The sequence below is a fragment of the Aquarana catesbeiana genome, linkage group LG01 (genome assembly GCF_042186555.1).
Source record: "Aquarana catesbeiana isolate 2022-GZ linkage group LG01, ASM4218655v1, whole genome shotgun sequence".
NCBI lineage: Eukaryota > Metazoa > Chordata > Amphibia > Anura > Ranidae > Aquarana > Aquarana catesbeiana.
The window spans coordinates 635355401-635383356 of NC_133324.1; the positions used below are offsets into that span (position 1 = coordinate 635355401).

Genomic DNA, 27956 nt, shown 5'->3' on the forward strand with positions numbered 1-27956 from the left:
AGCCTTATTAATAAAGGCATTAACATCTAATTCAACATTCATACCCAAAGGGAAGAGAGTACGGAGTTCGTGGATCCAGAAAGTCTCTAGACGGGACACACCCCTGGTCATAGCACCCCCCCTCCAGGGAGGAACGTATCGATCGATTACCACAAAACGTGTCCCCTCAATGACACGGTTGTGGTATAGCTTGTAGTGTCTGGGGACAGTGTGTTTAGTATCCCCACTTTTGATGAGCGCGATGTGTTCCGCTACTCTTATGGCAAAGGACCGGATGGTGCGGCCCACATATTGTTTCCCACAATGGCATGTAATTAGATACACAATATGACTAGTGGTACACGTACAAAATTGTTTGATCGAATATTTTTTGTGGGTAACAGATGATGTGAATGATGTAGTTTTCCTCCCAATGCCAGAATTATGTTGGCAAACAATGCATTTTTTGCATGAATAAAATCCTTCCATCTCATGGAAAAAGGATTGGCGTATAGGGGGATTAATGATGTTGGGAGCAATTTTACTCTGTAGGGTGGGAGCTCCCTTGAAGATAACTTTAGCCCTATCGGGCAAAACAGTGCCCAAAACACGGTCATTCCTAAGGATGTCCCAATGTTTAGATAGAATGGCCTTGATGTGCCTATATTGATTAGAGAAGGACGTTAATAGAGACCTCCTAAAAGAGTCTATGAAGACGAAACGCATCGGGTAGGACCCCACTGTCGCCACTTTTATTACAGCGCTGTCTTTTAATGGATCTGCATGTGAGTGTATACCCATTTTAATAAAATTCTCAGTTTTATAAGGATTTACACTATTTGGCCCTTTCTTTCTTTGCCCCTTTATCATTTGGTCTACAACATCGCTCCGAGGGACCCGGTTTATGTGTCGGCTGTTCCACACTCCTCGGTTCAGATATCCGTTTGGTTGACACAGCAACGTGAGAGCCACTTCATCACTCCTCCAGGCCGTCTGCAGACACTCACCACCTAAGCCTATCTGACCCCTCTTGGCGTATGCCCTGGCGGGTCCACTCTATCTGGTAAGCCTCTTCAATATTGGTGGTGGTGTGTATATTTTTACTCCAGATGATACCTGAATTTGAAGTGTCTAGCTCCTGAAGATCTTTCTGTCCCACTCCCCAGGAAGTCTCTTCTTTGTCAGGTCTACTTTGGACTGCCGGTTTAATGTTATGACATTGGACTTTTCCACATATTCTTTATAGCGCTACACTTATTTTATATTTTTTACTGTTCTCCAAGCCTCACTGTTGAAGAGGAGGCTTGAGGAATCCATGCTTCGGAAGGCACCAGGGATGCTGCACCCCTCTTCGGTCGTCAAGTAAGCAGTGAAGCTCTTCTCTCCCTCCCGTTCCTTTAGGCCTGTAGCCTTCCACGCTGAGGCTGCGTGACCGCCCACTCACTCCTCCAGATAGTTTCCTGCACCTCGCTGCTGCTTGCTGCCTACTGAGAAGAAAAGCAGGTCAGGCATTGGAAAAACATAAAAATGATCATTTTATGCTGAAAAATAGATAATGCAGCTACAGAGTGAGCTTGGTAGGAAGAGAAAACAAATTAAGAGATTTTAGAATAACTTGTTCTTTTTGACATGTTTGTTGGTCTGTCAAAATGTTGGAAAATTACCCCTAAACAGTGGCTGCCAGTGGCACTTAATATGTGTAACAAAATGTATATTGCACTCATTTTGACTGAGCTTTTTCATTTTTGCTACGTAAGCTTAACTAGAAATGTACTGTATGCGCCAGGAATAATTGAGCAGTTTAACTCTGGGATACCAACATCATAAAAAGTCAATCAAGAAAACTGGAACTACTGAGATGCTTCCTTGTTTTTACTGTTGTTGGTGCATGACAAGCAGGCACTTCAGAGAGTATAAGAATCTGATTTAAATAGGCATAGACTGGCAATCTGATGGTGAAAGGTTGCTGTGGACAATCAGACATGTACAGACAATCCAACCACAATGAGAAAACTCATCAAACTTTCCTCCATCTTTGATTGCAAAATTTACATTGCCAATAAATATAGACTCAATTAAGTGAATAAGTGAAATATAAGGGGATAAGCATCAATTTCCATTTCTTAACAATCTGTTCTTTTCGTACTTGAAAATGTGTCTTAGAAAGGTGAAAAATAAATGTGCTAATGTGCTAATTTATTTATCCCGAATGGTGCATCTTTAGACCATGAATTTTCTTTTTTGATGGACTTTTTGAATGCATCATTGTTCAGGCAGGGCACCAGCAGTATATTTCTGAAGGTAGTTTTATGTGGAAGCCAAATGAGTTGTTGGCAGCATCGAGCTTGGCAGTGACCAGTGGCGTCACTAGGGGGTGGCTTCTGGGGTTATAGCCCCGAATCTGGGGCCCATAGTCCTGAGTCTCTGCAGGGGTCCCCAAAGACCGGACCACGGTCCCTCTGCAGCCGGACCACGAGTGCGGCGGGCCGCATGACAGAGCTGGAGAGCCCACGCGCAGCATGGGGGAGCCGGAGAGCGGGTGGGCTTGAAAAAGCCAGCCAGTGGGACATACGGGAGGACCAGAGAGCATGCGGGCAAGAGAGCAGAGAGATTACATCATCTCTCTGCTGCCCGCCCTCTCTCTAGGGACTCTGATGTAAGGAAGGCTCTCTGGGGACCCTGAGGTAAGTGAGGGGGCTCTCTGGGGACTCTGATGTAAGTGGGGGGCTCTCTGGGAACTCTGATGTAAGGGGGGCTCTCTGGGGACTCTGATGTAAGGGGGCTCCCTGGGGACCCTGATGTAAGTGGGGGGCTCTCTGGGGACCCTGATGTAAGTAGGGGTTTTCTGGGGACTCTGATGTAACTGGTGGCTCCCTAGGGACCCTGATGTAAGGGGAGGCTCTCTAGGGACCGTGATGTAAGGGGGGCTCTCTGGGGACCCTGATGTAAGGGGGCTCTCTAGGGACCCTGATGTAAGTAGGGGCTCTCTGGGAACTCTGATGTAAGGGGGGCTCTCTGGGGACCCTGATGTAAGTAGGGGCTCTCGGGGGACCCTGATGTAAGGGGGAGGATCTCTGGGGACCCTGATGTAAGGGGGCTCTCTGGGGACCCTGATGTAAGGGGGGCTCTCTAGGGACCCTGATGTAAGTAGGGGCTCTCTGGGAACTCTGATGTAAAGGGAGGCTCTCTGGGGACCCTGATGTAAGGGGGGCTCTCTGGGGACCCTGATGTAAGGGGGAGACTCTCTGGGGACCCTGATGTAAGGGGGCTCTCTGGGGACCCTGATGTAAGGGGGAGGATTTCTGGGGACTCTGATGTAATGAGGGGGGCTCTGGACACCATGATGCAAGGGGGGGGCTCTCTGGGGACCCTCGTGAAATGATAATATTTAATATATAATGATATATATATATATATATATATATATATATATATATATATATATATATATATGTATATATATATATATATATATATATATATATATATATATATATATATATATATATATATATATATATATATATATATATATATATATATGTATATATATATATATATATATATATATACAGTGGGGACGGAAAGTATTCAGACCCCCTTAAATTTTTCACTCTTTGTTATATTGCAGCCATTTGCTAAAATCATTTAAGTTAATTTTTTTCCCTCATTAATGTACACACAGCACCCCATATTGACAGGAAAACACAGAATTGTTGAAATTTTTTCAGATTTATTAAAAAAGAAAAACTGAAATATCACATGGTCCTAAGTATTCAGACCCTTTGCTCAGTATTTAGTAGAAGCCCCCTTTTGATCTAATACAGCCATGAGTCTTTTTGGGAAAGATGCAACAAGTTTTTCACACCTGGATTTGGGGATCCTCTGCCATTCCTCCTTGCAGATCCTCTCCAGTTCTGTCAGGTTGGGTGGTAAACGTTGGTGGACAGCCATTTTTAGGTCTCTCCAGAGATGCTCAATTGGGTTTAAGTCAGGGCTCTGGCTGGGCCATTCGTACTTAGGGTCATTGTCTTGTTGGAAGGTAAACCTTCGGCCCAGTCTGAGGTCCTGAGCACTCTGGAGAAGGTTTTCGTCCAGGATATCCCTGTACTTGGCCGCATTCATCTTTCCCTCGATTCCAACCAGTCGTCCTGTCCCTGCAGCTGAAAAACACCCCCACAGCATGATGCTGCCACCACCATGCTTCACTGTTGGGACTGTATTGGACAGGTGATGAGCAGTGCCTGATTTTCTCCACACATACCGCTTAGAATTAAGGCCAAAAAGTTCTATCTTGGTCTCATCAGACCAGAGAATCTTATTTTTCACCATCTTGGAGTCCTTCAGGTGTTTTTTAGCAAAGTCCATGCAGGCTTTAATGTGTCTTGCACTGAGGAGAGGCTTCCGTCAGGTAGCTCTGCCAAAAAGCCCCGACTGGTGGAGGGCTGCAGTGATGGTTGACTTTCTACAACTTTCTCCCATCTCCCGACTGCATCTCTGGAGCTCAGCCACAGTGATCTTTGGGTTCTTCTTTACCTCTCTCACCAAGGCTCTTCTCCCCCGATAGCTCAGTTTGGCCAGACGACCAGCTCTAGGAAGGGTTCTGGTCATCCCAAACTTCTTCCATTTAAGGATTATGGAGACCACTGTGCTCTTAGGAACCTTAAGTGCAGCAGAAAATTTTTGTAACCTTGGCCAGATCCGTGCCTTGCCACAATTCTGTCTCTGAGCTCTTCAGGCAGTTCCTTTGACCCCATGATTCTCATTTGCTCTGACATGCACTGTGAGCTGTAAGGCCTTATATAGACAGGTGTGTGGCTTTCCTAATCAAGTCCAATCAGTATAATCAAACACAGCTGGACTCAAATGAAGGCGTAGAACCATCTCAAGGATGATCAGAAGAAATAGACAGCACCTGAGTTAAATATATGAGTGTCACAGCAAAGGGTCTGAATACTTAGGACCATGTGATATTTCAGTTTTTCTTTTTTAATAAATCTGCAAAAATGTCAACAATTCTGTGTTTTTCTGTCAATATGGGGTGCTGTGTGTACATTAATGAGGAAAAAAAATTAACTTAACTGATTTTAGCAAATGGCTAAAATATAACAAAGAGTGAAAAATGTAAGGGGGTCTGAATACTTTCCGTCCCCACTAGATAGATAGATAGATAGATAGATAGATAGATAGATAGATAGATAGATAGATAGATAGACACACACATGTATATTATATATATGTGTATGCCCGTCCAAGCGTATGACTTTCTTTAATCTGCTGCTATGGGCACTAGCCCCAGATCTTTTGTAGACCTAGCAATGCCCCTGGCAGTGACAGAGCTGTGCACAATCCTAAAACAGACCAAACAAGACAATATTATCATGACCAGGGCTGTCTTTGAGTCAGGGCAAAAGGGGCAGCTGCCATGGGCCCCATCATTGTTGTGGGACCCAAAGCAGCTGCCTCATACTTGCCAACTATCTCTGTTTAAATTCCCTTGTCCCTTCAAGTTTTAGTCCTGTGCTGTGTCCCGATATCTCAGTGTGAAGATCTGTTACTAATGCTGCCCAGCTCTGCCCTATTGCCATGTACAGATGACTCACCTGCTGACCCTGTGCTCACATGTAAATAACCTGCATTGATATGTTAGTAGCGGTGGAATTAATATGTAAATAGCTGCGGACTGGCTGCATTGATATGAGGTCATATCCACTATCACTTCTGCTGAATGCTGCCCACTGGGGTGGTAAAGGTGCATGCTTGAAAGTCCTGCCTATAACTGTGGTCATTAGGCCTAACATCTGCAAAGGTAAGTAAATTGGAGGTGGAACCCTTTTTTAAAATAACATGGTGCCACATCACCGTGAATCTTGGTGCATGTGAATACGCATATCTCAGCAGATGCGTGAGGGTGAAGAAAAAGAGAACGTTGGGACTTTAAATGAGGCGGTGACCTGGTAAGGTCAATTGCCTCCATCCCTATCTAAATGAGACAAACTCAAGGTTGGGACTTTAGATGAAGCACGCAGGTGTAGAAAATGTAAATTTATTGGAAATCAGTAATATGTTACATGAGGGTAATCATGAGTAGACATAGATAACCAATGCAATTCATTCAGTAGATATACATACAGTAATTACAAATTGCCACTTAGTAATACAAATTGCATAATACAAGTAATGATTTGGTCAGGTAAAACATATAATTAGGCATTAAAAACACAACATATAATAGCTCTATGCATTTCGTGGATAAATGAACACTGTAGTATAGTAATAAAAAGAATATCTATATGGTCTGACCCTGTCAAGGAAAAGAGATTAACATGGGATAAATAGGAAAACCACGCTCAAAAGTACTTACATTCTACTATGTATCTACGCAGTAGGAGTATACCAACATGAATCAGAGAACCCCTAGGGGTATCACTGGCAGGAGCTGAGGTGGTTAGGGCAGCCCGGGACTCAACAAGGATGATTCCAAGAAAGGAAATTCCAAAAGATCATAGTCATAAATGACCATAAGTGCTAAAACCAAAAATAAAAAATGTAAAAAAAATACTAGGAACTTTCTTGGAAATCATCCTTGTTGAGTCCCAAGCCGCCCTAACCACCTCAGCTTCCGCCAGTGATACCCCTAGGGGTTCTCTGATTCATGTTGGTACACTCCTACTGCATAGATGCATAGGATGTAAGTACTTTTGAGAGTGATTTGGGAAGGGTTTTCCTAGGTCATAATACCTCCTATTTATCTCATCGTAATCTCTTTTCCTTGACAGGGTCAGACCATATATTCTTTTTATTACTATACTACAGTATTCATTTATCCACGTGCATGCTCCTGAGGAGTGGATGAATGCACAAAATGCATAGAGCTATTATATGCCGTGTTTTTATGCCTAATTATATGTTTTACCTGACCAAATCATTACTTTTATTATGCGATTTGTATTACTAAGTGGCAATTTGTAATTACTGTATGTATATCTACTGAATGAATTGCATTGGTTATCTATGTCTACTCATGATTACCCTCATGTAACATATTACTGATTTCCAATAAATTTACATTTTCTACACCTGCGTGCTTCATCTAAAGTCCCAATCCTCAGATGTGTGAGGGTGTCATTAACAATTAATGGCACTGCTGTGCATCTGCTAAAGGGCAGCGCATTTCTGTGGTGTCAGGAAAGTGATTTTGCATGCATTCACGACACACAAATGTAAACGCAGGCTAAATGTCTCAGTTACAATGGTGATCAGTATAAATCTTCTCATTACATTGGGGCTTGGTGTACAATCCTTTCATTTACACTAGTGGCCAGTGTGAAGGTCCCCCTTACATTGGTGGTCAGTGTAAATCCCTCCTTACATTGATGGTTACTGTGAATGCTCCTATTACATTAGTGGTCAGTGTAAATCCCCATTACATGGGTGGCCAGTGTAGAAACTCCTCTTTATATTGGTAATCGGTAAAAAAAATCCATACTTGTATTTGTGGTCAGTTTCAAATCCTCACTTACGTTGGTGGTCCATGTAGAAGCCCCCTTTAAAGTGGTGGTGAGTGTAAATCCCCCCTTACATTGGTGGCCAGTGTAGAAATCCCCCTTTATTGGTTGTTGATGTAAAATCCCCCAATACTTTGGTTGTCAGTGTAAATTCTTCATTATATTGGGGATCAGTGTACATTTCCCTTTCGGGTGGTGGTAAGTGGAGAATTGCCTTACACTGGTCGTCAATGTAAATCCCCTTTACATTGGTGGTCAGTGTAAATCCCCCCTAACATTGGTGGTCGGTGTAGAAGTGTCACCTTACATTGTTGGTCAGTACAATTCTCCTCGACAATGGGTGTCAGTGTAAATTCCCCTTGCATGGAGTTCATTGTATATTCCCTCTTACACTGGTGGTTGGTATAAATGTTCCTATTACATTGGTATCAGTGTAGAAATCCCTCTTTATATTGTTCAACCAACATCAACCCCCCAGCATTGCTACTGATCACATACCCCCCTCCCCCAGCAATGCCACTGATCCCAGGAGTTCTAGGATCCCTAGGAGATGTCTGTCTATTGATTGGTCCCCTCACCTCCCCAGTCCATGGTGTGCAGGCAGTGAGGAGATGATGTGTTGTAACCTTAATCACATGCCGACTGGGCCATAGCCGAAAGATGGCTACAGCACGGTTGGCTTATTCTGCGAGTGTGTCCATGGACATCCTCCCAGAATCTTGCTCCCGCGCGCCCCCTGAGGAGTGCACCTAGAAATATCCGTGACCTCCGGAAGACCCATCGCATCACGGATCACAGTAAATGGCCGCTGGTAGCGGCTGTTTACTACGTGATCGCTCTGTCAAATGACTGAGCGATCACAACAACAAACCGGCGTCACGTCCCGTTCCTCTCTCCCCTCTCTGTACAGATCGGTACAGTGTGAGAGGAGAGGGGGAGAGATCATCTGCAACAGCGCTGTGGGCTGGATGTGTAGTGCCCACAGCGCTGCTCAGTGCCTATTCCAGCCACATCCATACTCTGCAATATTCTGCCAATATACTCTGCAATACTCTGCCAATATACTCTGCCAATATAATCTGCAATAATCTGCCAATATACTCTGCAATACTCTGCCAATATACTCTGCCAATATACTCTGCAATAATCTGCCAATATACTCTGCCAATATACTCTGCAATACTCTGCCAATATACTCTGCCAATATACTCTGCAATTCTCTGCCAATATACTCTGCCAATATACTCTGCAATACTCTGCCAATATACTCTGCAATACTCTGCAATACTCATCCATCCATCCATACTCTGCAATACTCATCCGTCCATCCATACTCTGCAATACTCATCCGTCCATACTCAGCAATACTCATCCATCCATCCATACTCAGCAATACTCATCCGTCCATCCATACACTGCAATACTCATCCATCCATTCATACTGTGCAATACTCATCCATCCATACTCTGCAATACTCATCCATCCATCCATACTCTGCAATACTCATCCATCCATACTCAATACCCAGCTATACTCAGCTATACCCTGTCATCCCACCCACACTCAGCCATACCCACCCAGCCATACTCAGCCATCCACATCAACGGCTCATCCATGCCACATCGGTTCGCATCCATGCTACTACAGTGCCTCAAAGTGTAATTAGATTTGAAATTTATGCCCCTAGAACACCTGCTGGTGCTCCCTGCATGTTGGGCCTCTGCATGTGGCCACGCTGTGTAAAAGTCTCATACATGTGGTATCGTCGTACTCAGGAGGAGTAGCAGAACGTATTTTGGGGTGTGATTTGTGGTATGCATATGCTGTGTGTAAGAAATAACCTGATAATATGACAAATTGTCATATTATCAGGTTATAAAAAATAAAAAAATAACTTGATTTTGCAAAGAATTGTGGGAAAAAGTTACAACTTCAAAAACCTCACCGTGCCTCTTTCTAAATACCTTGGAATATCTACTTTCCAAAAGGGGTCATTTGGGGGGTATTTGGCATGTTAGGGTCTCAAGAAATGAGATAGGCCGTCAGTATTTCAGGTGTGATCAATTTTCAGAGACTGGCACCATAGCTTGTGGACTCTATAACTTTCTCACCGACCAAATAATATACATCAATTTTGATTATTTTTACCAAAGATATGTAGCAGTATAACTTTTGCCAAAATTTATGAAGAAAAATTAATAATTTGCTAAATTTTAACAGAAACAATCAATTTTTTTTTTTTACAGAATTTTTCAGTATTTTTTGATTTATAGCGCAACAAATAAAAAATCCAGTGGTGATTAAATACCACCAAAAGAAAGCTCTATTTGTGTGAAAAAAGGACAACAATTCCATATGGGTACAGTGTTGCATGACTGAGTAATTGTCATTCAAAGTGTGATAGCACCGAAAGCTGAAAATTAGTCAGGTTAGGAAGGGGGTTTAAGTGCCCAGTGGTCAAGTGGTTAAGCAACCAATCAGTGAGCAGTAATTATGTGCATTAACCTCTTGTAACCAATCATTGAGCTGTAAGGATATGCAGTAACCTCTAGCAACCAATAAGTGAGCAGTAATAATGTGCAGTAACCTCTAGCAACCAATTGGTGAGTGGTAAGGATGTCCAGTAACCTCTAGCAACCAATCAGTGAGCAGTATTGATGTACAGTAATTTCTAGCAACTAATCAACAAGCAGAAGTCATGTGCTGTAACCTCTAGCAAATAATAAGTGAGCCATAATGTGTGCTGTAACCTCTAGCACCCAGACAGTGAGTGGTAATAATATACTGTAACCTCTGGCAACCAATCACAATCGCTGCCTGATCTAATTCAGTAAAATGAATGGACATCGTTGGACAGAGATCAGGCTCAGGTAAGTATTAGGGGGGCTGCTGCACACAGAAGGTGTTATATCTTAATGCATAGAATGCATTAGGATACAAAAACCTTCTGACTTTACAACTACTTTATTTAAATACACAGAGGAGGGGTGATCACTAGCACAACTATTCATTTGGACTTTTTCATTTTCCTTTTATTTACATTGTTAGTATATCATCTGTAAAGGACATTACTGTTTTATCTATGTTCACTTTTCACAATACTGCATGAGCACTGTGCATTGTATACTTTTTGATTCATATAACAATATTGAGAAACCTATGTAATCATTTTTTATATCAATTTTAGAAGTAGTTTTTAGAGTTCATTTAAAACACATTAGAAGCGCATCACATTTATTGAATTTTAGAAGCTGATTGGCTACCATGCACCGTTGCACCAGATTCACAGACTGCCTGAACAGACTTTGGAACTGCTTGGAAATCCATATTGCTTTTGTAATTTCAAAATCCTTATAGCAATGCAACTGTTAGGTACACAATGGAGCATTCAACAAGTGGTGCATTCACTGCACGGGGTTTTATATGACCCTTCACACATGTCACTCTCCATTTACGGCACCATTACCAATGCCAATCACAACTCTTCTTGGCTATTGAAAATGTCAGAAGACATTTCACACATTTGCCGAACATCTCTACAGAGACACAAAACACTGTACTGCTTCAATGTATTCAAATGGGTATTCACTGCTTCAATTTAGACATAGAGATAAGTATGAGAACAGTCATTTATACTTTTGTGTTGATTCACTAAAACTGGAAAGTGCAAAATCTGGTGCTTCTGTGCATGGTAGCCAATCAGCTTCTAACTTTAGCTTGTTCAATTAAGCTTTGACAAAAATAACTGAAAGTTGATTGGTTTCTATGCAGAGCATATTTTTCACTCTCCATTTTTAGTAAATCAAGCCCCGTGTGTCACCAGGAACAACTGTTCATACATCTCTGCCCTACAGTCTACTACTATTAAAGATGTATGATTTTGTTTTAATTGAATAAGACCCTCTGTCAGGCAATTGTAAAAATGTATCCAACTGAAAACGCTATTATACAGATATTTACCGACAAATACCTAAAATTCCTGGAGTTTTCATGTTTCTATAGTCATTATCAAAAGAAGTTGCAGGTTCACCAGCAGCAGATGCAATGGGCAATCATATTGTTATATAAAATTAAATAACGGACAGTGATGGATGAAGGGCCATGGGGGGGGGGGGATATCAGATCTGCTTGTCTGACCAGCACAAAGCCTTTTCATGCAAAACAGTCACTGTTTATAATCCTCCCATAGTGACAATGAAACCAGAAAAGTGACATAAACAAAATTAAAATATTCAACTGCAATTTTTGGCGTGTTTAATAAATCTGACATCAATATGGACGATGGTGGTAGATTTAATTTAGAACCTTTAAAAGAAGCCAGTTTAAAAGGTAAATGAAACAGAAAGTTGGCCTTCTATTGTTTTATATCTTCAATAACAAGATTATTTGTAGAAAAAAGGACAGCAGGGTAGAAATGAAATGAATGGAAAACATGAGAAAGTCTAACCAGCTATACGTTGATGTGTATAAGCTATAAACATGCATGCAAAGGTATCAATTAAAGGCCCATGGGCTCAATTATACTCTTTCCCCCGTGACTCATGTTTTTGTGGTCAAACAATTCCATGCTTCACATATAATGTATATTTGGTCTTTCTACAAATTCAGGATGAAATGTAAGAAGCTCATTTATTCTACTATTAGGATAATTATTTCTATAAGTATTTTACAGCAGTATACAATAGCCTATGGCAAAGGTTTGTATTTCATTTTCCAGACTTCACTGAAACATCATCTCATTATTACATTGCACATTGTACTGGGAGCATGCAAGGTTATGGTAAGCTTGCTTGCTAGCTGCTGATACAACGGAAAAGTATTTCAGAACAAAATACAGGGGTGCAGCATACAATAATAATAGGGAACAATTTATCAGATCTTTCACACTACAAACATAAAACCAAAGATGACCAATGAGAGACAGATTTGAAAATTGATTTGCTTTAACTGAACAAACCAAAAGCTCCTCAGCTCTCATCTAGACAGATACACAAAACGCTTAAAGCTAGCCATATACTGTGCCAATTTTGAAATGAACTTTGTGGGTGGCCCTGTTGGCGCCTTGCCACTAGACAACCTTCCATTGAAAAATCAAAGGAGCTAGGTTAAAAATTCTCTGCCGAACAGCAGCTGCATCCAATCCGCCAGTGGCCGCCAGAGGGCCCAACAGGCTTGTAGGTTCGGTGTGGCCTGGCCTCTTGGTAAAGGTGGTGCTGTACGGTGGCCGCTGCCCAGAGAAGACAGTTTCGGTGGCTGACTGACCACATGGCCATCTTTGGTGTGAGCAGTGCTGTTATATAGCACTGCCCCCCCCCCCTTCAAGGTTGGCACACATTTTATGTAGTGGGTAGGACAGGGTCCTGTTGGTTATGGACAGATTGCTTAGCCTAGGGACAGGTTCCAGTGGAGGAGGGACAGAGTAGAGATGCATGCTATCTTGCTTCAATAGTCTTCCTCTCCAGAGGCCCCGTTGCCGGTCTGCCTTTCAGCCACCTCCTCTAATGGATGCTGTCAGGTGTCTGCAGTCTGCACCATTTCGCCTTATTTGCTGTGAGTGTTCCAGTCCAGAGCAGCTGTGTTTACTGACTTGCTGTACTGTTCAATACCATCATGTTAAAATACTTTACTGCTTCAACCAGCCTCTGTATGAGTTCTCTTCTCCTGGCCTACTCACGGGCAGATTTGTCTATCCATGCTGTATAAAATGAATGGAAGATTTGAGAGGATAAAAAAAAAAAATCAGTGTATGCATAAGTGCCAACTGACCCCCATTTGGAAGGACTGTCCTTCTTTTGAATCCAAAGTACTCTGTCCCTTGTGCAGCCTCAGTTGTTCCTCTTTTTGTTCTGGCCAACATATAAATCTATTTCCCCCAACTCGCCCGCTGCAAGTCAGTGTGCTATTTGTTTTTAAAAATGTGTTTGAGCCCCTGAAACCTGTAAATTAGCTTCACTTTTGCGGTCACATGACCGCTTAATCCCCACTCTCCAGTTCACTGTGATTGGACTATGGCAGGAGGTAGCAGCATTAGTTGGTCTGATGTCAATAAAGCTGGGTTTACATTAGTGCACTGTGTTTTGGCTGGAGCATGGGTGTATGCTCATTTTAAACACATTTTTTAGCCGGGATCTCCTTGACTTCTATTGGGTTGTGCATTTTTGCGCACCGAATGTCCTGCATGCTGCATCTTAGGTGCGCTTTCCGAAAATGCGGTAAAAACATGACACCTAATAGAAGCCAAAAGGATGGTGGACAAAAATGCATGTAAAAACTCATGTAAAGCACACATACAACCAAGCTGTGCGCCAAACGCAGCGCACCAGTGTGAGCCCAACCTAAAGTCTTAAGCCGTTCAGGGACTACATGTCCCATTAGGTTTTCTGCCTAGATACCTTGATTCACTGGCTGGAACAAATAAGCAGATCAGGCAAATTGAAAGTCAAAAATTCTAATCTGCATGCTCCAGGTAAGTGACTCTTAGTACTATACAGTAGATAGGCAACTAGCATTTTCACGAGTGCTCAGCAACCACAGCCTCCATATTGCTGTCATTATCATAACAGTTTTCCTTTAACTTACCCTATATAGGCCTTTGTGTTTATCATCAACATTCCATTCACTTTCTTTCCCCGGTTCAGACTTTGACCAGTGACAGCACTCAAAGCTTCCTGGAGAGACAACAAAATAATGATTGGTAGCAACTGTGTTTACTAAGCTTTGTAGATAACACGTGAAAGTAATGTTTAAGAATAGAGCCGCATGTTAAAATATAACTAAAGGTAAAGCTTTTCTTTTTTTTTTTAGTTCTGCATAGAGTGGAGAGACATTAGAACACCTGTCATTTTTTATTGCTGTCTGTATCTTCATTAGGGAGATTCACCTTGTGTATTTGTCCTGTTTATCACCAAGAGTGAAAGTGGAAGAAAATCGCAATAACTGAGTCGTCCCCAGAACTCTAGTAGAGGGCATATCTTCCAATGGAGATACTAGTTCTGGTGACAACCAAGGATTCCCTCACTTTGGATGGATTTACCCTCACTTCCTGTTTTGACAATAAGACAGGAAGTGAAGTTATAACCCTCCCTTACGCTATCCTAAATGAAAAAAACGCCTTTAGTTCTACTCAAAGTAGACACATACTGAAAACAATATTGTAATAGTTAAAGAGTTGTAATAGAACAGACTTGTTGTTATGTTGAGAGATTAAAAGCAATGCGGGTATTATAGATAACAAAAGAACCTAAAAAAACTTTTTATAGGGCAAGACTGTTGATCTAATAGGATATTGTCTTCCTGAAACAAAACCCCCTTTTTCAAGGTGGCAGCCCAAAATGTCACTTTTACCTTAAAATACAATATGAGTCGCCCCACCACTATTCCGTGTTTTTCACCCATCAGCACCCACAAAATTGATAACATGTGACAGCTTGTTCGTAGTTGGGCTTGGTTCACACTTCTGCGTGTGGCTGCAGGAATGGCAGTGATTCCCACAACTGCAACCACCCGCAGTGAAAACGCACTGCTCTGCGAAAGCACATTAATTCTGAATGGCACCCCAACGCATGTAAAATCACAGTGCATGCGTGGGAAGCACAGGGAAATCGCATGGTCAAAAAAACATGATTTCCCTGCAGCCATTTTTTTTGAAAAGGCGCATGCACCTTTTTTTTTCCCCAGAAATGCAGGCACAGCAGCCCATTCATTTGAATAGGCTTCCTTGCCCGCACAAACGCAGCCCACAAAAATGCATAGGTGTGAACCTAGCGTAAATCAAATTTTAATAAATCAGCCTGATTGTATATGCAATCCACACTTTAGAATCATTTTACATGAGATATCACTGAGCTCTGGAAACCCCAATAACGATTTAGCAAGCAAAGCTTCGAGCAACCCAAAACATAACAATTCTGTTCGAACATGTATTATTAACTCAAAAAATACCTTTGATTTCTCATAAATTCTCCCAATTCCTATTGATGTAACCTGATTTCCTGATAGAGGGTGACTACGTTCATTTTCTATAGTCCCACATTATGTAGAAACGTAGCCACCTTCTTTTCCTATGTGAAACACTGTATCAGCCACACTCCACTCTTAGCTCCTCTGAGTGCATACAACTATGTCTCCACCTGGGAACCAACTTTTCTTGACGCGTTTCACCACTCCTGACTTGCTTACAAGGATAGAGGAAGTCCAACCTAATTTGCTCACTTTCCAGATGTACTGGGATTTGTAGTGTGTATAGAGCAGTGCACATGACTGCAACTAATGTGAACTGCTCCTTTCATGCAAACAAATAGGAATGGGAAAAGAAGTTCAGGAGCTCACAGAAGATGTTACAAGAACAAGGCTATTAAAGTGTTACTAAACCCGCGACAGAAAAATCAGTCTATTTCAGTTTGGTGTGTCTTCCTAGAGAGTTTTTTTTTCCTTGGGAGGGTGCATGTGATCAGGACAGGGCCAATCAGCACTGTCCAGGCAGAGGGTCAGGGGTCCTGTAGCCTCATAGGACAGTCAGAGTAGAATGAAAACTCCTCCTACAAGCTTTAACCAGACACTACTAGAAGTCACAAGACTGCTATATGCTGCTGATGAGAAAGGGTATTTAGCAGTTTATATTTACTAAAATAATTGCATTCCCATGTTCTGTGTACTGTGGGACCATATATAGTGAATACAGGGTCCTGGGTTTAGTAACACGTAGTGCATGGGTGCTCAATCTGTGGCCCTCCAGATGTTGTGGAACTACAGGTACCATGATGCCTTGCAAGCCACTGACCATTACAAACATGACTCCCAAAGGCAAAGGCTTGATCGGACTTGTAGTGCCACAACAGCTGGAGGGCCACAGGTTGAGCACCCATGATGTAGTATGTGTGTATAGATTACATGTGGAGCAAAAGGATACTATTTAGTGTCACTTTATTGTGGACACTTTAACAAAATGCAAGGCCCTACTATTTAGTAGACCTCATCTTTTCCTCTACAAAAAATAAAGATTACAAAAAAAATAAGAAAAAATGAAAGGGTTGCTTCTCCTGGTGAACTACTTATGAGTAGCCCTATTTAAGGTGGTGGAGTTGAGGCTCTAGAAGATCTACTCCATAATCTACTCCAATTGCTCCATAATCCTCAGGTAAAAGTTGAAGAGAGAATGCCCTGCTAAGGGTGCTTGTGATCTCCTCTTTAGGAAATGGGCTACTCAGGGGTCCTAGGCCTGGAAGAAGAGGATTTGTTTTTTTTTTCTCTGACTCTCCCCTCAAGGGAGTGTAATGTACCATTATAAGAGAACTAATTAGGAGAGAAAGATGGAGCATTACTCGGGACAAACCACACAACACCTCATCCCTCCTAACTACCATAATATTGTTTCATTCAAGCCATATTTGGACTATACCATTTCCAGTATATGGACTTTTGTGTTTGTTTGCTATTCTGAAGGAATTAAAGTTGTTTAGTTTACCACTTTGAGCTTTAATGTGAATATCAAAAGAAGTGTCTATTACAACCAATGCCTGGGGACTGGCATGAGAGGTGTGTTTGCATGTGAAAACCTGGCAGTCCGTGTCCTGAAAGTATGCGCTTGGACCAAGATTGTGAGTAGTGCCAAAGAAGTGGGGGCTCACAGTGTATGAAATGAGGGGAAGCTCTGCTGATTTTATCATCCAATCATGTGCAAGCTAAAATGCTGTTTTTAATTTTCCTGCATGTCCCCCTCAGATCTACAGCGACTTTACTTCCAAGTGCACTTGCAGTGTCTCCTATGGCAACAACCTTGTAGTAGTTACTAACGGCAATTGTATTCAAATATCTGCAACACGAACAGTTCTCAGCTTACTCCACAATCACTCACTGTGGGTCTTCACTCAACGAACTCCCAGTCTTTCACTAGATTTCGGATCCAATAGCCACCGGATCTCCTGAGCTCTTCCACTTCTATCACTCAGTATCTTCCTCAAGCGTCACCCCCGCTTCCCTGCTGGGTCCCTGGCTTGGCACTCACAGATACTCTTCTAGCGTCAGCCCCCCTGACTTGGAACTCAGTGATGTTCCTCAATCGCCACCTCTGCTGTCCTGCTGGGTCCCTGGCTTGCCACTTGCTGAGGTTTTTCCACTTCTTAACCATCCCCGGCTGGTGAGAAGTCTGCTCTGGTACTGTCCTCAACTTACTCACATTGGTCTCCGGTAACAAGGTGGATGGTCCCTTAGTGGCCACAGCTTCCCCTTTTTACCTCCGACCACAGTTGGTTCCCCGTCTGGTGGAACCATTACTTCTGGTTGGACTACAAGCCCGCAGTCCCAAAACTGCAAAACTGTGCTGCTCTCCTGCTGCTGGATAGGCCCTCAGACAGCCTAGGAGCCAGATGTCCCCAGGATAGGCCTCAGGCTTATGGCCTAGCAGCCTGGGCAGCATAACACATGTCCACCCAGACAGCCATCTAGATGGCACAGAACCTCGATCACCTGACTCCACCCAAATAAATAGGCTCTCCCAGCATGCCAAGGGACTAAAAGAAACCCCTACCAATTGTCTGAGACACCCCATCCACTCATAATCTGCCCTTGCTATGCCCTTGCCCTATCTAATGTCACCAGCTACAATGCCACCTAGTGACAGAAGAGAGAAGTGCAGCAATTACAGAATTAGGGGGAAATCAATTGATCTCCTAACAATTGGACAAGGCAACTATTGCCTGACTACTAAATTTGATAGCAACTCTGCCTAAACATCAGGGTGCTACATATGTAATTACATCTGTGATCAATTTGTAATTAAGATCTGCTATTTGATCTGGCAAAGGGTGTGATACCTGACACTGAAGCCAAATTGTATGTGTTCTTTTTATCCTAAACAAATCTAAATATAATGCTGCAAAAAAGTGTGCTGTGAATGTCTTAATTTATATATATATATATATATATATATATATATATATATATATATATATATATATATATATGTGTGTATATATATATATATGTTTAATGGAATACATATCAGCTGTGATCTCAGGGTTATTTGTATGGTTAATGCCACCCGGGTGTCCTTTTTTATTATGCAGGCAAAGGGTTAACAGTTTTCTATACAAAAAAGTCTGCCTCCAGGTTTCCCTAGTGACAGTGTCTCATCCTGCCTAGAGAGCAGAGCTGCAATTATTTATCTCAATAGTTAATAGGAACATTATACTGTATGCGTCTATTGGAATTCAAACACTGAATTAAATCAACATTTGTCAATTCCCTTTAAATTGTCAGACATGTTTGATTACTACTTACTAGCATCCAGTTATTTGTCTTCATTGAAAAACTAGACCTGTGTGAAAGGCATTCTTCTATTTATTATCTACGTCTAGAGTTTAGGGCTCATTCACACCATATGCTTTGCACTACATTGGGCACTACTTTGGGCACTACGTTGGGCAGCGCTGCCATACCCAGTCCCATAGCATAGGCAGTTCGCCTTATGCCTAATTGTTTTATTCCACACCAAAATTCTGCATTGGTGTGCACTGAAAATGTAGGACAGGTTGGTTTTATACACGGCACGTGCCCCATGCTGAGTCAGACCTATAGCTCTGTAATCAGCAAATCTCTGACTCAGAAGAGGGGAAGCCAGACCACTGCAGAGAGACCACTGCTTCCCCACAGAGAGCAAAGGTCCTCCTCTGCAGCATGCTGGCAAGGGACAGGCTTTTATACTCAGGCTGTGGCTGCTTCACAACAATAATAGACTGTTAGATGTAATTACATACAGTATGTGTTGTGCAATAATGCACACACATGTTAATGAGCATTATCATGCAGTGCCACTCGGATCGGCTCAGTACAATTACAAATGAATGGGCTGCTAACGTACACCAATGTTCTTGGGATTGCACATAATCCTTTTTATCTAACACAGCACACAACAACACATTACTGTGAGTTGCCATGCATTGCGCTGCACCACAATACAGGTGTTGGGGTGCATTGGGGTGACATTCAAAATAAATCGCACTGCAATGCAACAGTGCATTACCATGCATTGTGCTAACAAGCACGTTACTGCAATGTTCAAATGTGATCCCAGCCTAAATCTGGCCATACAGTATACAGTACAATTTTCTTATTCAATTTCCTTTAGATTTACCTTCAACTATGCAGTACAAGGCCTGCCTGATTGTATACACATTGAAAGTGTTTAGGTTTAGCCTCCTATTAGATGGTTTTGGTATATATAAAGGAAAATTGTACAAGAAAATGTCATAATGTATGGCCAGCCTAATGCTCGGTACACACAATGAGATTATCGGATTAATTGTCTGTTTTTTTGTTTTTTTTTGCATGCTAATCTCAGATCGAATCTGTTGAGTTAACTAAAGTCACGAAAATTTGCGTACGGCAGGATAAGAATTCGGAAGTGATGTCATGTCTTGTAATGCATTTGTATTGCATTTTCGAACGACAGCTATACTGATTAAACAAAAATCGTAGGATCTGATATCATACGAAAAACATTTTTGTGCATGTCCGATCAAATAATATCAGATGAACTGTCCTAAACAGCTCTCAAAGCTCTGTACTAATGATCGGATTATCGCATGATCGCTCCGAAATCTGCATTTTTCGTACGATTTTCTAAATCGGGCATTAGACTTTTGACACCTTTTGTTTTGATGCAAATCACAACAATCACATGCTACTGTTTACATTGTTATTCCCTCCATTGCCTCTTACAACAGAGGAAGGAGAGGGATCATAGTCAATTATGAATGGATGCTGATCCGTTCATTCATTTCCATTGACTATGATGACTTTTTTAACCCTTCCAACCCCCTTTACACATCTGTCTCTATGATGACATCGGCTGGTCGGCAAGCAGTTAAATACCACCAAAAGAAAGCTTTATGGGCTCTGACATATGAGCAGCAGGCACTTATCACCTTCTGAAGTGTGATTTGCAGTGGATCACTTTTTACAAGGCAGTAGAGCAGCGGCTCACAGTTGCAATGTAGTCCTGTTGGTATCCATGAGCGAGTCTGACAGGTGGTGCAGCCTGTCAAACTCTGCAAGCCAAGTTCAATTTGCAGTGGTCGTGAAGCAAGGCATTGCTGATATGCAGGTGTACTACCCTGGTTTCAGTGTAAGGATTTAGGTGGGGGGTGGGGGGGCATAAAAATGCAGCTCAACCACCTGTTTTTACTGCCACTTTACAACCTATGTGAAATGGCACTAACTAATATAGCATTTCTTTTGAACTACAGTGTTATATAACTGAGTAATGGTCAGTCAAAAATCACTGTGCTGAACACTAAAAAGATCACCTGGGCAGGAAGGAGAATTACAGGCTGGCGGTACCCAAGTGGTTGACTTGCAGGTAAAACAAGGCTGTGTATAAATAATTCATGTGTTTCACTTCTGTAATGGCAAAGGTCAAACCATTGTGCAATGACCTTTCTACTTAAAGTGTATGTAAATGAATGTATTGTATTTCCTCCCTTTTAGTCTTTTTAATATACTATTATGTTTTATTATATCTGTAGGACAAGTGCAAACAAAAAAAAAAAAGTGTCTGTTTATCACTGCCAGAAATCTTGTGAGCTGACAATCTTCTGTGCTCTCTGCCTGCAGGCCGTTATCAGTTAGTATTGTTCCCTGATATCTCTGGGCACTACAAGACACCTTCCCCTGTTATGGAGAGGACAGGGAGGCATTATGTAGTCTTAACATCTTAACAGTGTTATGTAGTTCTTACTCACTCCCTGTCCTAGGGTGACAATGCTAATCAGTTTGGTTGTCACTCTAGAACAAGAAGTGAAAATAAAAGGGAACAAAGTGTAAAAAAATAAATAAAAATAGTAATTATGAGGCTTTTTTCCCTTCTTTTTTCACCTGGTGATCTGGCCAGTAACACACCTCCCCTCTGGATGAAGGAGCACAGGGGGGCACCTATGGACAACATCATTATCAGTCTAGCGGGGAGAGTAGTGTTAGATATACTAGCAGATTTACACTATCTTCTAGTGTGTCTACTAATTATTATTATTATTATAATACAGGATTTCTATAGCTCCCACAGTTTGCGCAGCGCTTAAAGGGGTTGTAAACCTACTTGTTTTTTCACCTTAATGCATCCTATGTATTAAGGTGAAAAAAACACCTGGCAGTGACCGCCCCCCCCCCCCAATTTTACTTACCTGAGCCCTGGAACTTGACCCACGGGGACACGCTCTCTCTCTCTCTCTCGGTTCTCGGTTCTTGATTAGATAGATTGATAGCAGCCATTGGCTCCCACTGCTGTCAATCAAATTCAATGACGCAGGTGCCGGGGGCGGTGCTGAGTCCTGCATTCAGTGTCTATGGATGCCGAATGCTGGACTCGGGAGTGCGCCCGCAAGGTAAACCCCCGGGAGAGAGCTTCTTCTAGGGGGTTATCAGATGTGGGGAGGAGCCACCAGAGCTGCCAGGGGACCCCAGAAGAGGATGTTCGGGGCCACTCTGTAAAAAAAACAAGTTGCACGGTGGAGGTAAGCATGATATGTTTGTTATTTAACCACTTACCAACCGGGCCATAGCCTAATGACAGCTACAGGGTGGTTCGATAGCTCTGGGAGGGCATACTATGACGTCCTCCCAGAATCCCGCTATCACGTGCCCCCCGAGAATATCCGTGACCAACGGGTCCAGAGGACTTGGCGCATCACGGATCACAGTAAACAGCCGCTGATAGCGGCCGTATACCATGTGATCGCTCCGTCAAATGACCGAGTGATCACTTGTAAACAAACCGGCGTCACGTCCGGTTCCTCTCTCCCCTCCCCATACCTATTGGTACAGTGTGAGGGGAGAGGGGAGAGATTGGTGGCAGCAGCGCTGTGGGCCGGATGTGTAGTGCCCACAGCGCTGATATGTGTCCATTCCAGCCATCCATACTCATCCATGCACAGCATACACATCCATACTCAGCATACTCATCCATCCATCCATACTCAGCATACTCAGCCATCCATCCTTCCATACTCAGCATACTCATCCATCCATCCATGTTCTCCCATCCATACTCAGCATACTCAGCCATCCATCCATCCATACTCAGCATACTCATCCATCCACCCATGCTCACCCATCCATACTCAGCATACTCATACATTCATACTCAGCATACTAATACGTCCATACTCAGCATACTCATCCATCCATCCATGCTCACCCATCCATCCATACTCAGCATACTCATCCATCCATCCATGCTCAGCTATCCATACTCAGCATACCCATCCATATTCAGCATACTCATCCATCCATCCATGCTCAGCTATCCATACTCAGCATACTCATCCATCCATCCATGCTCACCCATCCATACTCATCATATTCAGCCATCCATGCTCAGCATACCCATCCATCCTCATCCATACTCATCCATCCATCCTCAACCACACTCAGCATACTCATCCATCCATCCATGCTCACCCATCCATACTCATCCATCCATCCATGCTCACCCATCCATACTCAGCATACTCATCCATCCATGCTCAGCCATCCATACTGAGCATACTCATCCATACTTAGCATACTTATCCATCCATCCATCCATGCTCAGCCATCCATACTCAGCATACTCATCCATCCATCCATGCTCGACCATCCATACTCAGCATACTCATCCATCCATCCATGCTCACCCATCCATACTCAGCATACTCAGCCATCCATCCATCCATACTCAGCATACTCATCCATCCATCCATGCTCACCCATCCATACTCAGCATACTCATCCATCCATACTCAGCATACTCATCCATCCATACTCAGCATACTCATACATCCATACTCAGCATACTCATCCATCCATCCATGCTCACCCATCCATCCATACTCAGCATACTCATCCATCCATCCATGCTCAGCTATCCATACTCAGCATACCCATCCATATTCAGCATACTCATCCATCCATCCATGCTCAGCTATCCATACTCAGCATATCCATCCATACTCAGCATACTCATCCATCCATGCTCAGCCATCCATACTCAGCATACCCATCCATACTCAGCATACTCATCCATCCATCCATGCTCACCCATCCATACTCAGCATATTCAGCCATCCATGCTCAGCATACCCATCCATCCATCCTCATCCATACTCATCCATCCTCATCCACACTCAGCATACTCATCCATCCATCCATGCTCACCCATCCATACTCATCCATCCATCCATGCTCACCCATCCATACTCATCCATACTTAGCATACTCATCCATCCATGCTCAGCCATCCATACTGAGCATACTCATCCATACTTAGCATACTTATCCATCCATCCATCCATGCTCAGCCATCCATACTCAGCATACTCATCCATCCATCCATGCTCGACCATCCATACTCAGCATACTCATCCATCCATCCATGCTCAGCCATCCATACTCAGTATACTCATCCATCCATGCATGCTCAGCCATCCATCCTCAGCAAAACTCATCCATCCATCCATGCTCAGCCATCCCATCCACCCCCATCCATAATTAGCCATACCCATCCATACTCACCCATACCCAGCAATACCCAGCCATAATCAGCTGTACTTATCCATACTCAGCCGTACCCGGCCATACTCAGCCATAGTCATTCATGCTCAGCAATCCCCATCCACGGCTCATCAATCCCCATTCATGCTCATCCATGCCACATCAGTTATCATCCATGCCACATCCATGTCACTACAGCGCCTCACAAAAGTGTAATAGGTAGTCAAATTAGATTTGAAACTTTTGCCCCTAGAACGCCTGACGGTGCTCCCTGCATGTTGGTCCTCTGTATGTGGCCATGCCGTGGAAAAGTCTCACACATGTGGTATCGCCGTACTCAGGAGGAGTAGAAGAATCTATTTTGGGGTGTAATTTTTGGTATGTACATGCTATGTGTTAGAAATATTGTGTAAATGGACAACGTTGTGTAAAAAAAAAATGCATTTTCATTTTCTTTACACATTTTCCAAAAACTTGCAGAAAAAAATGACATGTTCAAAAGACTCATTATGCCTCATAGATTATACATTGGGTTGCTTTCTTTCCAAAATGAGGTCATTTTTTGGGCATTTCCATTCTCCTGGTTCTCCAGGGCCTTCAAAAGTGTAAATGGTAGTCAAGAAATTATATGTGTAATTTATGCTCCAAGAACGCCTGATGGTGCTCCCTGCATGTTGTACCTCTGTATGTGGCCACGGTGTGTAAAAGTCTCACACACATGGTATTGCCATACTCAGGAGGAGAAGTAGAATGTGTTTTGGGGTGTAATTTGTGGTATGCATATGCTGTGTGTGAGAAATAACCTGCTAATATAACAATTTTGTGAAAAAAAAACTTGATTTTGCAAAGAATTGTAAGAAGAAATTACAACTCAAAAAAACTCACCATGCCTCTTACTAAATACCTTGGAATGTCTACTTTCCAAAAAGGGGTCATTTGGGGGGTATTTGTACTTTCCTGCCCCCCCCCCCCCCGACACCCATGTCATTGGATTTGATTGACAGCAGTGGGAGCCAGTGGCTGCTATCAATCTATCCAATCAAGAACCGAGAACCACGGGCAGAGAGGGAGTGCGTCCCCATGTGTCAAGTTCCAGGGCTCAGGTAAGTAAAATGGGGGGGGCTGGGGGGGCGGTCACTGCCAGGTGGTTTTTCACCTTAATGCATTGGATGCATTAAGGTGAAAAAGCACATAGGTTTACAACACCTTTAAGCGCTGCGCAAACTGTGGGCGCTATATAAATCCTGTATAATAATAATTAGTAGACACACTAGCAGATAGTGTAAATCTGCTAGTATATCTAACACTACTCTCCCCGCTAGACGGATAATGATGTTGTCCATAGGTGCCCCCCTGTGCTCCTTCATCCAGAGTGGAGGTGTGTTACTTGCCAGATTACCAGGTGAAAACAGAAGGGAAAAAAGCTTCATAATTATTTATTTTTTTTCACACTTTCCTTCCTTTTATTTTCACTTGCACATCCTTCTGTTACCTCACTTCTTGTCCTAGAGTGACAACCCCACTGAGCAGCATTGTCACCCTAGGACAAGCAGTGAGTTAGAACTACATAAAACTGTGTTAAGACTACATAATGCCTCCCTATTTTCTCCATAACAGGGGAAGGTGTCTTGTGGTGCCCAGAGATATCAGGGAACAATACTAACTGATAACGGCCTGCAGGCAGAGAGCACAGAAGATTGACAGCTCACAAGATTTCTATGATTCTTGGACAGGATTTTGAAGAGGAGGGAGCCCTAGCAGAGGAGGGAGCCCTAGTAGAGGAGGGAGCCCTAGTAGAGGAGGGAGCCCTAGCAGATAGCAGAGTAGGGAGCCCTAGTAGAGGAGGGAGCCCTAGTAGATAGCAGAGAAGGGAGCCCTAGTAGAGGAGGGAGCCCTAGTAGAGGAGCCCTAACAGAGGAGGGAGCCCTAGCAGAGGAAGGAGCCCCAGTAGAGAAGCCCTAGTAGAAGAGGGAGCCCTAGCAGAGGAGGGAGCCCTAGTAGAGGAGCCCTAGCAGAGGTGGGAGCCCTAGCAGAGGAGGGAGCCCTAGCAGAGGAGGGAGCCCTAGTAGAGAAGCCCTAGTAGAAGAGGGATCCCTAATAGAGGAGCCCTAGCAGAGGAGGGAGCCCTAGTAGAGGAGCCCTAGCAGAGGAGGGAGCCCTAGTAGAGGAGACCTAGTAGAGGAGGGAGCCGTAGTAGAGGAGCCCTAGTAGAGGAGGGAGCCCCAGTAGAGGAGCCCTAGCAGAGGAGGGAGCCCTAGTAGAGGAGGGAGCCCTAGTAGAGGAGCCCTAGCAGAGGAGGGAGCCCTAGTAGAGGAGGGAGCCCTAGCAGATAGCAGAGTAGGGAGCCCTAGTAGAGGAGGGAGCCCTAGCAGATAGCAGAGAAGGGAGCCCTAGTAGAGGAGGGAGCCCTAGTAGAGGAGCCCTAGCAGAGGAGGGAGCCCTAGCAGAGGAGGGAGCCCTAGCAGAGGAGGGAGCCCTAGTAGAGAAGCCCTAGTAGAGGAGGGAGACCTAGTAGAGGAGCCCTAGCAGAGGAGGGAGCCCTAGTAGAGGAGCCCTAGCAGAGGAGGGAGCCCTAGTAGAGGAGGGAGCCCTAGTAGAGGACCCCTAGTAGAGGAGGGAGCCCTAGTAGAGAAGCCCTAGCAGACGAGGGAGCCCTAGTAAAGGAGGGAGCCCTAGTAGAGGATGGTGCCCTAGTAGAGGAGCCCTAGCAGAGGAGGGAGCCCTAGTAGAGGAAGGAGTCCTAGTAGAGGAGGGAGCCCTAGTAGAGGAAGGAGCCCTAGCAGAGGAGCCCTAGTAGTGGAGGGAGCCCTAGTAGAGGATGGAGCCCTAGCAGAGGAGTCCTAGTAGTGGAGGGAGCCCTAGTAGAGGAAGGAGCCCTAGCAGAGGAGCCCTAGTAGAGGAGGGAGCCCTAGCAGAGGAAGGAGCCCTAGCAGAGGAGCCCTAGTAGAGGAGGGAGCCCTAGTAGAGGAGGGAGCCTTGTAGAGGAGCCCTAGTAGAGGAGGGAGCCCTAGTAGAGGGGTCCTAGTAGAGGAGGGAGCCCTAGAAGAGGAGGGAGCCCTAGTAGAGGAAGGGGCCCTAGTAGAGGAGCCCTAGTAGAGGAGGGAGCCCTAGTAGAGGAAGGAGCCCTAGTAGAGGAGGGAGCCCTAGTAGAGGAAGGAGCCCTAGTAGAGGAGGGAGCCCTAGTAGAGGAAGGAGCCCTAGTAGAGGAGGGAGCCCTAGCAGAGGAAGGAGCCCTAGTAGAGGAGCCCTAGTAGAGGAAGGAGCCCTAGTGGAGGAAGGAGCCCTAGTGGAGGAAGGAGCCCTAGCAGAGGAAGGAGCCCTAGTAGAGGAACCCTAGTTGAGGAAGGAGCCCTAGTAGAGGAGTCCCAGTAGAGGATGGAGCCCTAGTAGAGGAGTCCTAGTAGGGGAGGGAGCCCTAGTAGAGGAGCCCTAGTAGAGGATGGAACCCTAGTAGAGGAGTCCTAGTAGGGGAGGGAGCCGTAGTAGAGGAGCCCTAGTAGAGGATGGAACCCTAGTAGAGGAGTCCTAGTAGGGGAGGGAGCCCTAGTAGAGGATGGAACCCTAGTAGAGGAGTCCTAGTAGGGGAGGGAGCCGTAGTAGAGGAGCCCTAGTAGAGGATGGAACCCTAGTAGAGGAGTCCTAGTAGGGGAGGGAGCCGTAGTAGAGGAGCCCTAGTAGAGGATGGAACCCTAGTAGAGGAGTCCTAGTAGGGGAGGGAGCCGTAGTAGAGGAGCCCTAGTAGAGGATGGAACCCTAGCAGCCCTTTCCCCAGGACTGTGAGTGATGTGTCTTGCTGCAGGGAAGGAGGGGGGATCCTGCAGCTGGATTGTTGTGACATAGGTCCTGTCATTGCCTTGTTTTGTACCTTTACAGCATTTTCCTCCTCCTCCTCCTCCTCCTCCTAGCTGCATTCCTCTGCCTGTCCTGTCAATAAAGCTACGAGG

General features: G+C 43.9%; 1 long non-coding RNA gene across 1 annotated transcript; it reads right to left on the reverse strand.

The window, feature by feature from the left end:
* Positions 1-1262: 1262 nt before the first annotated feature.
* On the reverse strand, positions 1263-27947 carry LOC141109660 (uncharacterized). Its single transcript, XR_012236182.1, has 3 exons — positions 27878-27947; positions 14068-14156; positions 1263-1466 (listed from the first exon to the last, which is right to left on the reverse strand). It is a non-coding gene; the product is annotated as an uncharacterized lncRNA (long non-coding RNA).
* Between the last annotated feature and the right edge of the window lie 9 nt (positions 27948-27956).